This window comes from Anolis sagrei, chromosome 2, assembly GCF_037176765.1.
Source record: "Anolis sagrei isolate rAnoSag1 chromosome 2, rAnoSag1.mat, whole genome shotgun sequence".
Lineage (NCBI taxonomy): Eukaryota > Metazoa > Chordata > Lepidosauria > Squamata > Dactyloidae > Anolis > Anolis sagrei.
Genome location: NC_090022.1, coordinates 98,413,494 through 98,429,053, shown reverse-complemented (window position 1 = coordinate 98,429,053; position 15,560 = coordinate 98,413,494). Strand labels below are relative to the sequence as shown.

General features: G+C 39.1%; 2 long non-coding RNA genes across 2 annotated transcripts; both read right to left on the bottom strand.

Annotated features, from left to right (window-relative positions):
- Nucleotides 1-1,209: 1,209 nt before the first annotated feature.
- On the bottom strand, nt 1,210-7,096 carry LOC137096397 (uncharacterized). Its single transcript, XR_010909436.1, has 4 exons — nt 6,076-7,096; nt 4,569-4,672; nt 3,590-3,699; nt 1,210-1,748 (listed from the first exon to the last, which is right to left on the bottom strand). It is a non-coding gene; the product is annotated as an uncharacterized lncRNA (long non-coding RNA).
- Nucleotides 7,097-7,241: 145 nt separating this feature from the next.
- On the bottom strand, nt 7,242-14,058 carry LOC132766659 (uncharacterized). Its single transcript, XR_009630534.2, has 3 exons — nt 13,952-14,058; nt 11,687-11,896; nt 7,242-7,384 (listed from the first exon to the last, which is right to left on the bottom strand). It is a non-coding gene; the product is annotated as an uncharacterized lncRNA (long non-coding RNA).
- Nucleotides 14,059-15,560: the final 1,502 nt, after the last annotated feature.

The following is a 15,560-nucleotide window of genomic DNA, read 5'->3' as shown; positions in this document are numbered from 1 at the left end:
CTTTTGTTAAGAAGGAAGTCAACAAAAGTCTTGTATTTGTTAACACCAATCAAGAAGAGTCAGCATCTTGCCAGGAAACTGAGATGGAGCTTGGATGGAAGACTTCTATAATTAATTTACAACTTTGGGACTACATCAGCAGAATATTCCTATAAAAGACTCAGTCTAATAATACTCAAATTGTGACAGACCTGGGGAGTCTGTTCCACCCGCCATGCTCTGGTCTATGGGAAGGACAGAGATGGTGCATTCGGAGAGTGTCAGATATGCCATGGGAAAGCATGATTCCGGTCACTTTGGGGCTTCTTTCTCAAGGGAAGAGGAAGAAGTGCACTTTTGGAGTCTTAGATTTTGTGCAGGGGAGTCAGATTCTGCTGTATGGAAAACAGAGATCTGGTCCTTGGCATTGTTCTTAGAGAAAGAAGTTTTGGCATTTCGGCATTTTTAAGTTATGGAAGTTTTGAAACTATGCATTGGCAGGCTGCAGGAAAGCCTAACAGGTGCTTCTCCAAGGAGGGAGAAAAGGATATAATAATATTTGGATGCATGAGCATGAATGCATGTACATGTGTGTGAATGTTGCATGAAAAAGTAATTCCCCTTTCTCTGTTTGTTAGTCCAATGTAACTGTAAACTGTTTTACATCCAATATAGTTGCATAGAATCTGTATGTCTGTATGTCTAAATGTTTTTCTGTAATCTGATAGATCCTTTCATACTGGAAATTGCAATAAAAAGAACCTATGCTTTAAAATTGTTGAAAAGTCATTCATGACACATAAGCCAGTGTAAGTAGTGTACCTAAAGGAACCAATCCATTATTTGAGTTGAGTGGTAAAAGATGAGAGCTTAGTCTGTCCCAGGAGAATCTTCAAAAACTACCAGTCTCTTCTACTCTCTCTGCCATGGCATCACTTCTGGCCTTTGTGAATGCCTGAGTGGGGAAATGATGGTGGTGGTAGCTACCACCATCCTCCCCTTCAGTGCTGCTGCTTTTCCCTCTTCATAGAATGACCCTCGACTTATTCATGGGTCCTATCAAATCCATAATCTGGACACTCAAACCTGCCATCAACATGATCATATACAGATTTCTGATGAACTCATAATGGAGCAAGAGCTTGGCACCATATAAAGTTACACACAGCAAACTTCAAGACATGAAGGTTTATTACCTGCAAATTATCTGCAAAAAAGAAAATACCCTTTTCACAAATATTTTTAATCATTTAAGAAACATGAAAACAGACATGTGGAAGATTTATTGATGGCAGCAAAACTGTTTAAGGTTTTGTATTAAAGGAATAATTTCTGTTACATTACATTCTGCCATTGCTTTTAAATTATTGCAGCCTCATCTAAATTACACAACTTCATAAATGTTTTTAAATACTTCCTAAAGCCTCTAAACAGTTTCCTATTTCTCTTTCCTCAGTATTGCTTTCTTCCACTTTGAGTCTCATCCACCTCACCAGTTCATACATTTTAAACAACAAGCAAAAAGAATTCAATGAGTTTGCTTCTTACAGACAACCAACAAAGTATATTTGGTTTTGCTCTTTCTATAAATGAATTGCTCTGGCTATTTGACTAAAGGGATTGTGGTTTCACTTCATTTGCTACTTCTGTAACCCAGAATCCATATTTATATGTAACAAACACAGTTACCGCCAATACAACAATGGTTACTAAAAGGGAGGACACCAACGATATCCACCACTTGTCTGGAGCATCTACGCGCTCTAAAGCTGTGAAAACAAACAAAAACAAACAAACAAACAGAAAACATACTAAGTCTACATTTCATTGCAAGGGTCTGCCTGAAATGGATGCTTCAAATGCTCCAGTTCCATTGATTGAAATCTTGCTAAGTAGGAGATAAACCATTTATTTCCCATACACATATCTTGCTCTTACACAGGACTTTCAGTGGCTCCCACCCAGATTTTAGTGATGTGTCTAGACCATTAAGCATATTGTTCCTTGCTGAAGTCCTGTAAGGAAGGTAGTTTGTAACACTACAGCTTACTGGCATTTTCTTTTTTAAACTTCTGACATTCTAGGAAAGAACTTTTTTTATTACCTAGTGATTTCTTATTGCCAAAGCAAAAAGTTTCAGGGCATAGCACTCAGTGACAGTAGATGGCTTTCAGATCAATGAGGCAGTGAATCCACTCTGGGCCTTAATTCAGACTTTAAAGGTATTATCCAAAGTGTTGAATCCTATCTGCTCAATACATTCAGCACCTTGAATAGTTCCTTTACGGTTCAGACCAAAACATTGAAGAGACTTACGACCCATTGGTATGGAAGCGCAAACACACTGAATGTGAGGTTCTTTTAAGTTCCTTTGTTTCTGAAACGTTTCATTCATAGGCCTGTAAAATGGAATTAGCATCAGCTGTCACCAACAGTTGCACCATGATGCAAAATAAACTTAGAGACTAGCAGATGGTATAGTCTGGTACCATACTCTGCTGTACACTGTCTATTTCCTCAGATTCATTGAGTGAAGTGCTAAGGAAGAGAGATACTGTGTGTATGAATAGCCACAGAAATACAGAAATAGTGGATACAGTGATGAGGTGACAAGTTCACTCTATGTATCTGTGAAAGTAGACAAAATCTTAGGTTACAAATTTTGATCTCTCAGTTAGTCTTGAGGATGCCACAAAATTTCTCTGCATGGTGATATTCCAGGCTAACATGCCTTTGTGTTACACAATGGATTCACCCTTTGAGAGATAGACCAAATGTAATGTGGATTTTAGATGCTTTAGCTGTCAATGTAGGGTGAACCAACATTAATCGTTAGGAATTATCTAACAGTTGCAACTGAAAACAAATATTCTTAAACAAAGGAAAAGGCTTATAAACCAGTGGTTTAATGCTACTAACTACTAGCATGGCGGTTATTAATCATTGCCTGATTAGTCTGTACAGGTGTGCTGTCCTAATGCAAACTCAAGAAGCCAACTTGATGCAGGTTTGGGCAGTGAAAAAATGCTTTTGAGAGAACCTTTGGATCTTTCTCCCTAACTCCACTGTACAGTCAGTCCCCAAGTTACAAGCAAGATAAGTTATGTAGGTTTGTTCTGAACTTGAATTTGCATGAAAGTTGGAATAGGTACATTTTTAAAGTTTAACTCCAGCCAAAAATATACACTTTTTAGCTTTGGATAGCACAGGGAAATGGTGTTTATTTTGCTGTCTATGTTCAGAATCAGAAGGTTCGAATTCAGGGAACGGGGTGAGCTCCTGTCTGTCACTTCCAGCTTCCCATGCAGGGACATGAGAGAAGCCTCCTACAGGATGGTAAAACATTTGGGCATCCCCTGGGCCACATCCTTGCAGAGGGCCAGTTCTTTCACACCAGAAGCAACTTGCAGTTACTCAAGTTGCTTCTGACACGGGGAAAAAACCTCTTTCAAGAGTGAATTTCCCTTCTGAGGAGTAGATTTCTCTCACTTCCTGCTGTCTCACCCCATTCTTAACTGTGAGTCATTTGTAAGTTAGATGTTTGTAACTCCAGGGCTGCCTGTATTACTGAATACAGAAATGCACAATAGAACACAAGAAATTCATTTACCTAATGGTGCTTTACAGACCCATGAAGCATTATGTGAACAGGGAGTTGATATCAATTGTGCCACACTAGGATCCAACTGAATACACAACTCCTCAATGTCTGCGAGACCCCTGAAATACAAAGAGGAGATATGATTGATTCTGAAATGTTCCAAATAGTGTTCTGCACATGCATGAGAATATCCAAATTGTGATTCAAAGAGACCATGAAGAAGAAAAAAATCATTCACACAGATGAATCTCAGTTGACATGCAAATTTAGATATGATCTTTAAAGAGATATAAGGGAAGTTATCCATCCTCTTCGTATTTTTACAAGGGATGACCCTCCCTTCTATCAATGTTTTAAGTGCTTGGCATCTCAAGACGCATCAATTTAAAAGTAATATTTCATTAACAGGATCAACTGCAAAATATGAAATAGCAAAGCTGCAGATAAGACAAATATCACTAGTTTATTTTTCGAACAAAGGGAAAGCAAGAGGAGTTCCAGAGCAATTTATTTAATCAATTTCACGATAACAGAACCATCCTCATGTTGGCTTTAGAAAAAAGCAAGAGCAGTTGCTGATAATGCCACCCTTTTGCAGGGATCTGACCACTGTAGTTTACTCCTAGCATGAACTAGATTGAACCTTGCATGGCTGCCAACAAGGGAAACTTTGAGCATTTTAGTCTTTAGTTCATGTAGCAACCTCCATTTCCAGATAAAGACCCGTGCTGTAACCAACACTGCCAACTGGATCCTTACCAAAGCCAAGGACTTCTATCAGTGGAACGTAAATATGGGACTCAAACATCTCACAAATCTCAAAAGAGATGGCAACCCTTTTTTTTTGTCCAGGCCCCTAGAATTCAACCTTTGCTTTGGTTCCTCTGATTGGTCAGTGACTTCAGGACCACTGCCTTCTGACAGATATGAGACCACAGTAACTACTGTAACATATTCCAAATGAATTTAAGAAACATCTGAAGCTTACCTGAACGTTCTTACTTGTGATTGCACAGGAAATAACTTTGGCTGGTAAAATGGACTAACACTGTGAACCCAGATTGTTTTAGATATTATTTTAATCAGCCAGTCCTGGAAAAGATTAGCAGAAGCAACAGAGAAATAAATTATGGCTACAATCATCCAACACCCACCAACAGTTAAACTTCAGTAACAATTTTCTTTTAGCAAAGTGCACCCCGCCCCTCGCTTTTAATATAGCCAGAGCCTGAGAAACAGAAGGGAGAAACAAGGAACAAGACTTTAGTGGTAAAACAAGGACTCTGGTTTCCAAAACAAAGAAAATCATGGGGAAAGCAGAAGAAAGAAAAATCACTTGTAAAGGGAAGAAATTGCAGCAAGAGTTACCATGGAAGAAAGATAACCAGCAAGTAAGAAAGATAACCAGCAAGTAAGAAAGTAGAAAAAAGAAAGCTTTCTTCCTGCAGAAATGTATTTATTTATTTATTTCGAGGTTTTATATACCGACCCTCTCACCTTCAAAGAGGGATTCAGACCGGTACTGATATCCTAACTATGACTATACTTGAATGATGGTGGCTGGAAGGCGTTTTCCCCAAATCTGCTACATTTGCAACTATTTTAATGGGAGCCACATGACCCAGTAGGCTCTATCACCCAGCAGACCACTATTCAGAGTAATGGGGAAAGGAATGAGCAGCAGGGCAAGTTCCTGAGGGAGGTGGGTGATAGAGCAAGTTTCCATGTATTTATTTTCTGTTGTTAATAAAGAGGAGTTCAAAGGTACAGCCTTACAAATATTATTATTACTAAAACATAAATGAAACTACAGCAGGGTAGAAAAAGAACATGAACATATCACAGGTCAACTAAGACACAGAGGCTGGCAATTCACCTCTTAAGGAGAATATTGATACAATAGTTTCACTTATCGGACATAAACGGGCTGGCAGGACATCGGATAAACGAAAATGTTGGATAATATGGAGTCTCTACAAATATATATACACCCCACTTGACTCACCTTCAACAGACCTCTGAAGATGCTGGCCACAGATGCAGGCAAAATGTCAGGAGAGAATGTTACTGGAACATGACCATACAGCCCGAAAAACTCACAGCAACCCAAAAATTAATACTGTGATTGAAAAAGCTGGTTTTTGTAATACAGTAAAACTGTGTTACATTAACACTGTATTATGTCAGTCTTTATTTGTCTCAATTTGCGTTTAATTATTAATGTCAAGTCAATATAGAGTTTATAGTATATGATACAGCATTACAGTACTTGCACCTATTTTAACAGTAACTCTCAAGTAACCAGAAGCTACATTTATCCAGCACCTACCAATCCCCATGAGTGCCGGTTAAGTGAGAGTATTATTTCATTTCTTGGGCTCAAGGATTTTTTTTCAATCTGTACTTCCAGGTGTGCTCCCCAAAAATAATGTTTAAAAAGAGAAAATTTTAGTATTATTTTAAAGATGAACATGGCTTATGCCTAATTGACTAACCTCTTCTTCATTGGAAAACAAATGGAGGAGATCGGCTGTTTTATATTCGCGGCACATGTGTATGGCATCAGTTACATTAATCTGCCCATATGTAGAAATATAATAACAATAATCATTGAAGTATACCCACTGGTAATAACAAAATTGGCTTTTCAGTCCTTTTCAGATAATAATGAAACAGAAAAACAAAGAAAGTATTATAACATTACATAGTTGCCACTGAGCAGTAAAAAAGCACAATATATGTACAATAATTGGGATACTTAATAATAATTGTTCGTTGCACTGCACTAGACAATATAAGATGTGCCTTTGGTCATTGGTTTTTTTTAACGATGCATAGTAATCGAAAAAGGCGATAACAACATTATATGTCAACTGAAATATAAACATTTTATTATCTTTTAAATTGTTTTTAAGGAAAAAGATGTGCTGCTAAATCTAAACAGACATGCCTGTTTCACATGGTATGACAGGCACACATACTGTATTTACTGGAGTCTAATGCATCATTGAATTGAATGTGCACCTTAATTTTCAAAACCCTGAAACAAAAAAAAAGTATTTGCTGCCGAATGTAATGCACAGTGGCAGAAGGTACACTCTTTGTAATTTGGAACACCATAGCTCCCAGCAATGGAAAAGAAAACCTTGGGGTGCATCTATGCTGCAGAATGAATTAACTTTAATTGCCTGGTTCCATACTATGGAATCATGGGGGTTGTAGTTTTACAAAGCCTTCAGCCTTCTCTGCCCAAGGATGCTGATGCCTCACCAAACTACAAATACCAGGACCATATAGCATTGAGTCATTGCCATTAAATTAGAGGTGACATCCCTCAAGTAACAGCTCCAGGGGCTCCTGAAGCAGCTTTCCCTTCTTGCTTTGGCTCAACATTAAGATTACCGTATGACACAAATCTAATGCACACCTTAATTTTGAAGAGGTAATTTAGCCAAAAAAAGGTGAGAATTAGATTTACATAAATAGGGTATTTTCCTGCCTTAGGGAACACTTCTGCAAAACAAAACAAAAAACAAAAACCAGTAACAATTACCATTAAAATGAATGAATGAATGAATTATATATATATAATGATGAATGATTGTAAAAAGGCTTCAGATTAAAGGAAGATTCCTTTCTTCCTTTTATTTCAGTACTCACGAATTTCACAGTGTGCCAAAGAATTTTTTTCTAGACAAGTCACCTCACCAGCACATTGTCCTAACAATCTATTGCATGGTCTATCTTTTGGACAGTCTGGGCATCTTCTCTGACAATAGGATCCATAATGTCCTTCACTGCAAGCTGAAACAACAACAACAACAACACAAAGCTATATCCCTGGTTTCCCTAATCCTCCCAAACCAGCATTTTTACCGCATTCTGCAAAGAGTAACCCACATAGCACTCTGTGGCTCACATACGTATAACTATGTGAAGTTAAATGAAGTACTGACACATTTGAGCTGACATTGAATTTATTAACTACTAGCTTGGGGACCCAGCGCTGCCCGGGTTATTAGAGAAAAGAATTGTATATCAAGGTTGGTCTTTATCAGTTATTCATATGGCTCGCAGTGGTCTCAGGAAGTTAGTGAAGGTACTGCGAGTCCCATCATCTGTGGTCCATCCTCCTCCAAACTGCACCAGGATGGAGAGTGGGTCATGGGGGCTCTGTGTGCTAAGTTTGGTCTTGATCAGTCATTGGATGAGGATCACCACAATCTCAGAACATGAGTTAAGGTACTGCAAGTCCCATCATCCATAGTCTCCCTCAAACATCACAGAATGTTGAGTTGGTCATGGGGGCTGTCTGTGCCAAGTTTGGTCTTTCTTGGTATTTGGATGAGTGTCACTGTGGTTTCAGGAAGTGAGTGAAGGTACTGCAAGTCCCATCATCCATTGTCCATCCTCCTCCAAACAGCACCAGGATGTAGAGTCGCTCATGGTGGCTCTGTGTGCCAAGTTTGGTCTTGATTGGTCATTAGATGAGGGTTGCAGCAGTCTTGGGAAGTGAGTGGAGGTACTTGAAGTCCCATCATCCATAGTCTGTTCTCCTCCAAACCTCACCAGAATGTTGAGTTGGCCATGGGGGCTCTGTGTGCCAAGTTTGGTCTTCATCAGTCATTGGATGAGGGTCTCAGTGGTTTCACTGAGTGAAGGTACTGCAAGTCACATTGTCCATGGTGCATCATCCTCCAAACCATACCAGGATGTAGAGTGCATCATGGAGACCTGGTGTGCCAAGTTTGGTCCTTATCAGAAATTGGATGATGTTTTGCAGTGGTCTCAGAAATTGAGTGAAGGTAGCGCAAGTCCCAAAATCCATGCACGATCCACAGTCAAACCACACCAGGGCGTAAAGTGAGTCACGAGAGGTCTATGTGCCAAGTTTGGTGTTGTTCAGTCATTGTTGAGGGTCGCAGTAGTCTCAGAAAGCAAGTAGAGATACTTCAAGTCCCATCATCCATGGTATGCCCTACTCCAAACCGCAGTAGGATGTAGAGTGGGTCATGGGGGCTCTGTGTGCCAAGTTTGGATTTGATCGGACATTAGAAGAGGGTTGCAGAAGTCTTGGGAAGGGAGTGGAGGTACTTCAAGTCCCATCATCCATGGTCTGTCCTCCTCGAAAGTGCACCAGGATGTAGAGTGGGTCATGGGGACTGTGTGCCAAGTTTGGTCTTGATCAGTCATTGGTGAGGGTCGCAGTGGTCTCAGGAAGTGAGTGAAATGACTGCAAGTCCCGTCATCCATTGCCAAATTCTTCCAAACCGCACCAGGATGTAGAGTGGGTCATGATGGCTCTCTGTGTGAATTGTGGTCCTGATCCATCATTGTGGCAGTTGTAATGGTCTTAGGAAGGGAGTGCAGGTATTGCAAGTCCCATCGTCCATGGTGCATCCTCCTCCAAACCGCACCAGGATGTAGAGTGCGTCACGGAGACTCAGTGTGCCAAGTTTGGTCTTCATCGGTACTTGGATGTGGGTTGCAGTGGTCTCAGAAATTGAGCAAAGGTACTGCAAGTCCCACAATCCATGGTCCATCCCCGGCCAAACCACACCAGGGCGTAAAGTGGGTCATGAGAGGTCTATGTGCCAAGTTTGGTCTAGATCAGTCATTGGATGAGGTCAACAGCGGTCTCAGAAAGTGAGTGATGGGACTGGAAGTCCCATCATCTATGGTCCATCCTCCTCCAAACTGCAGTAGGCTGTAGAGTGGGTCATGGGGGCTCTGTGTGCCAAGTTTGGTCTTTATTGGTAATTTTCTGACACAGCATCTGGCCTTTTCCTTTCATCTCTTTGTCCTTTCGGAATATTGGAATTGAGGTTGGCCAGAGACCATATGCAAATTTCCCTCTGTCATGTCTCCGTTTCTCTCATTAACTGTCTTCGCCACCAGGGGGTCCTGTTGAGGTTGGCCAATCAGAGACCATATGCAAATAGCACCACAGTGGCAGTCAATCAGAAAGCTGCCATAAACACGTCCGCCCTACATCCTACCTACCTCTGTCCTACGTCGCATACAAACTTTGACTTTTATTATATGTATAGATATAGATATAGATATAGATAACAGAGGTTACATCTTCTCATCCTGAGAATATAGTACCAGTCATATAAACCTTGTTCTTCAATTCCATATAATGTCTATAGTGGGAATAGCTATTGGTAATATCTGTTACTGCTGCAATGCACAGGACAGAATATTCATAAACCAGGGAACAGCACCAGAAACATATCAGATTTGGAATTAACCTCTAAAAAGATACAACATTCTGATTATCACTAACAAAATCACAGTAACAGTTGTGAAGAATACGAAGGTATGATCAAGTAAAATTGGAGACAAAAAAAAAAAACAAAGCAGTCCAATATCTGGGATGCTTGCCTTGAATTAAGCCCCACTGAATTCAATAAGTTTAGTCTCAGGAAATATGCATAGGATCACTCTGTTAATGAATAAATTATAACAAAAATTGTGTATGTCACAATTTGTGTATGTCAAATTGCGCATGCCTAAGGGCCCCTGGTGGCGCAGCAGATTAAACCACTGAGCTACTAAACTTGCTGACCAAAAGGTTGGCGGTTCAAATCCAGGGAGCGAGGTGAGCTCCCGCTGTTAGCCCCAGCTTCTGCCAACCTAACAATTCAAAAACATGCAAATGTGAGTAGATCAATCGGTACTGTTTCTGCGGGAAGGTAGTAGTGCTCCATGCAGTCATACCAGCCACATGACCTTTGAGGTGCCTACGGACAACGCCAGCTCTTCGAAGTGGAAATGAGCACCACCCCACAGAGTCGGACACAACTAGACTTAATGTCAGAGAAAACCTTTACCTTTACTTTGCCTAGGATGCCCTTTAATCCAGTGCTATACTCCAATGCTATCCTAGTGTGGTATAGTGGTTTGAACACTGGAATAGGAGCACATATACACTGACCATTTTGGTTAGCATTGCGTCAAACTAGCCCACAGGCAGCTACAAAACACACACAGGCTGCTATGCATTAAAGTCACTTAATGTGGCCGTACATAAGTATGGGATAAAATCCATATACTGCACCAGGATTCAGGTCCTTGTCTAAGTATGGCCAGTGCTCATGCAGATCTGGCTGTAACTGTCCCAACAGCCATCCCTTGCCCCTGGGCTCAGGTGGCCTGGAGACACAGGATGGCTGTTCCCCAATGCCCCCTCCCCCTTATGTTGTAGTAGCAACACAGTGACACTGCAACTTATTAAGAAGGATGGGAGGAGGAAAGGGGGAGGTAGGTTACAGTGTTGCTTCTGCCAGCAACAACATAGGAGAAGGGAGGTAGCAGTTGGTGCACCCAGTTAGCAGTTAGTACTAACTGTGTTTGGTGTAGCTGGGCAGTGGGAATGTCATGTTGCCAATGTGGCACCTTAGGGCATCTTTGTTGGTACACAGAGCATGCTTAAACTGGTGTCTCCGACACTAGTTTCAGCCCACTTTTCTGAACTGTATAGAACTGGCCTAGATCTCTGAAGATCAGAGTTTGAATACCTGCTTGGTCATGGCAACCTACTGAGTGATCTTCAACAAGTCACCCTCTTCTGACAGCAGGACATCCCATATCAGAAGAAAGTAAGAGCAAACTCACTCTGAACAAATTTTGCCAAGAAAACTTCATACTTCATGATAGCTTAGTCCTTCTGTTCAACAGGTAAGGTCAGGGGAAGTGGAGGAAGAGGATGACAAAAGCTCACAGGTGTAATGGCAGTTGCGATCAGATCACTTCCTTGTGAAGTCTGTTTTGACATTAGTAGGCTCTCCATGCAGGAGATAAAGAAGACCTCCCTGAATCCACAGCTATTCAAGAACTACTACCCCATCACTAATATCCACTTTCTTGGTTAATTCCCTTTAACATATGGTGGATGGGCAACTTCAAGAAACTTTGGATGATTGCCATGGCAGCAAAAGTGGAGTCTGGATCACACTTGTAGTCAACAGGCCACACTTTCTAGACTAACAAAACAAAATGTATGAAACATGATCACTAAATTAATGACAAGTAAAAAGGATCAATAACTTTCTAAGTATGTGATTTTGTTACAAAAAAGTACTATCAGAAGTGGGCAGTTACCAGTTTTTATATATGTAGAATCACGTTTTGACATTGGTAAAATCAGTTCTTCACCACTGACTGGTACATATTTCTCCTTCCAGTAGGTGACTCCGGTACATGTTTCTTCTAAGAAGCATGCTGACTCTGCATGTTCTTTATGGTTATACATTTTGTTTCCCAAAGGCATGATGAGTATCCAACCAGGGTATTCCCAAAACATTTTGGCATCTGAAAGATGTTTATAAAAAGATAGTTTAATATTTTCTTTGCATTTTCATAGACAAATATTTTCAGTAATAAAGGAGTCACGACAATACAAACTTCTTCACTTTTGTCCATAAATTGCTAAACAGAGGCCTCATTATGCTCAGCATAATATTGTGTCTCATTTTTACCTCATTATTTATCACACCTATCCTAAAGTCACTCCAGTTGCTGCCAATTTGTTTCTGGGAAAAGTACAAAGTGTTGGTTTTGACTTTTAAAGCCCTACAATGGTTTGGGTCCAGGTTACCTAAAGGATTGCCTTATCCAGTACAATTCCCCCTGGATACTGAGGTCCTCTGGTGGGCAGCTACTCCAACCAGCCAGAACCCGACTGATGACGGTCACCCAGAGGACCTTTTCATTGGCCGCCCCAAGATTGTGGAACCATCTGCTGGAAGAGCTCCAACAGTTAGATCATCTCTTGGAAATTAACATACATTAGAAGACCCATCTCTTCCAGCAGGCCTACCCAGCCAGTTTTGATGACACATTTTAAATTTGTGTCTTATATTTAATATTTGTTCTATGTATTTTAATATGTATTTTGTAGAAATATATTATAATGTGTGTATTTTCCAGTGTTTTTAATCTTTATTTCTATCCCACCCCATCTCCCCGAAATTACTCGGGGCAGCTCACAAGAATAAAACACAATAAACAAGATAAACAACGTAAATGTCAAGTTAACAAAGGAAAACGAATAAACAATAAAATAAACAATTAAACAATAAACAGTAAAAACAGAAGAAATAGAACAAAGATAGAACAAAGACATGGTTGTGGGATCAAGCCTGTTGGCCAGTAAAATAATGCAATACAAAGAATAATTTAGAAACATGTGCAATGACAAACAGAATGGCTATGGTGTACAATTTTTGGATTATGCAAGTTTAATATTTATACCAGGATGTTTTGAATGCTATGTCCAAATGTTTAAATTCTGTTTATGTCATATGTTTAATGGTTTTAATGATTTTAAGTCATAGTTATATGTCATAATTAGTTATTATGATTGCATTATTTTATTCTATGTTGGCATTGCATTTTTGCCACTTGTATGTTGTAAACCACCTTGAGTCCCCCTCAGGGGTGAGAAAGGTGGTATATAAATACAGTAAATAAATAAATAAAACGTTAGTTAAACACATTTAAAACACAGTAGTTCCAATAATTAAATAAGTAAAGTAAAAACCAAAGTGCTCGAGAGTTCAATCTTTAAAGTTACCAAAAAGGTTTATTTATTAAAAAAACTACATTTATTGATAGGAAATAATTGGGTCTAAGTTTCTCTCTAACTTCATAACTTCTAAGTTCCAAAACAAGAGGAAAAACCCTCCAAATACTACATTTCTACAAACAGACAGAGTAGAGAGAGGTTGCAGTGCAAAGATGAAAAAGCAGAAGTCTTAAACAAAGGCATGCAGCCTGAAGAGTGTCCATTCTACTTCACTAATCAGGATGAGAGCTGAGTGAGAGTGAGAGAACAAAAAGAGACATTCCAAGTGACATTCAGGAGTAGGGAGCGGGGGAGGGATTCCCTCAGCCTATTCCAAAGGTAACTAACTGTTCCTTATTGAGGACTGCAGACTTGGGCAGTGTGGGAATGAATTCCAACAAAAAACCAGTGTGCTGTGATACTTTTGAGCATCACAAGGCTGACTCTGGAGGCCCAGGATTTGAATCTTTGCTCAGACATGGAAACCCTCTGGGATGACTCTGGTCGAATCACATTCTCTTACGTAACTTACCAGAAAAACAGTCACAACTTTCCACTGAAAAAGTTTTGTCAAGAAGACTCTAAGAGTGTATTATCATAAGTTGGAAATTACTTGAAGACAAATAACTACAAGAAATAAATATTTTCAAATATATTTTCTGAGACAAAACACGTTGAAAACTGTATTTTGATTTGGGAATTATGTCAGAGCATTTGGAAGATGCAAATACGGTGGATAACTAGGTTCTCATCTGTATGTTAGGTTAAGCTCTTGAGTGTCCCATTGCATTTTCACTTACCTACACTCCTTTTACAAACCCAGGCAGCCACAGAAGAGCATTTCACATATTCAATGGTTCCATTTGTATTCATTTGTGGGCAGTTTGAAAGAGTGTTTCTATAAATCTCATCACTGAAAATCCAAAGGACAAAATAAAAAAGAAAGACATTTGAAAAATTAAATCACAGAACATTACAAGTAATATAACTGCATAAAAATATAGAGAAAGACTAGAAATTATTAAATGAAAAATTAAAACAGAAATAAACTCACAGAGAAGAAGTGAACCCCAAAGATACCTTAAAATTATAACATTTTATATAAAGCATTTTTCTGACTCCAAAAACTTGGTGCTATTATAACAATGAGGTCTCCAGTGGAAGTCTTGAATTGATCAGCTGGTTGGTTGATTTTCAGCTCAAATGAACTCCCAGGACAGCGATTTTTTGGAAAACATTACAGTGAAATCTCTTATTTTTCCTGGACTGCAAAACTGGTATTTTGCAGAGGGTGCCACCACAAAATAGTCAATGCTATTCCCTCTGAACTGCTTTTTTCCATTGTTCATTGTAGGTATCTAATCCAGTTGTTATTATAACTTGTAAAAACTGCCCTTCATCCAAATAGATATTAGGGGATTTTATATTTAATATATTTGAATATATTTAAAACAGGTTTTCTCAGTAAATTCAGAAAAAATAATTTGAAAATTGAATGGTGCTTGAAGAAAGGAATTCTTGAGCATTTGGTATTTCTGTGTTGCTAAATCTGTGTTCCATGTAATGTCCTCTGCAAATTCCAGTGGCTGAACGTTGGACACTGAAATAAACTCAGAGAAAATAACTGGGGCCGCATAGAAGATGGCATTTCAAAGAAAATATTTTCCTGACTTTAAAAAGGTACTGCTATTATGCCATCCAGGTCTCCAGTGAGAGTCTTAAACCTATATCTACATATTCTCCCATAATGAAGCTCTCATAAATTATCTTACAAGTTAGTTGTATCATTTGCTTTTTTCACAGTTGAATCAATCCACACATTATCCTTTAGCATGGATTCCAGCCAGATCTGCGGGTTAAGAAGATATTGATTTATTGACCAATAGAACATTAAAAGCATATTTCTATAGTCACCAGTCACACTTCCCACTTTGCCTTAACAAAAATACCTGAAACTGTAAACAGAGAAACAACACAACATAAGAATCAATTAACTATTTTTCCAAAATGTCCTTTCTTACTAAACATCATTTCATAGTTTATTCAGTATCTCAATGTGTGATGCAAAAAAATACTAATAAGTATATCATACCTAAGTGCAGAATATCAAAATATGGGCTAAGAGAGTAGTTGGGTGACAACATAGTAAGAAGATAATACCACAATAATTAAATTCTCTTTTATCTTTTCCTACACTATTAGTAATGATTGACTTTCTCTGAGAGCTGTCCACAAATTAACAAAAGTTCCTAGTCAACTGAGCTAAAAATGGAATAATGCCCTTTGAACGAAATGCCAAGAGCTTAGAGAAGGTTTGTATCTTTATTTGCAATGCTCCAAAGGAGTTAAATAAATATAGAGGATGCTCACTTCCTCTTCAAGGCAGAATCACAACTTCTGAGATGCATG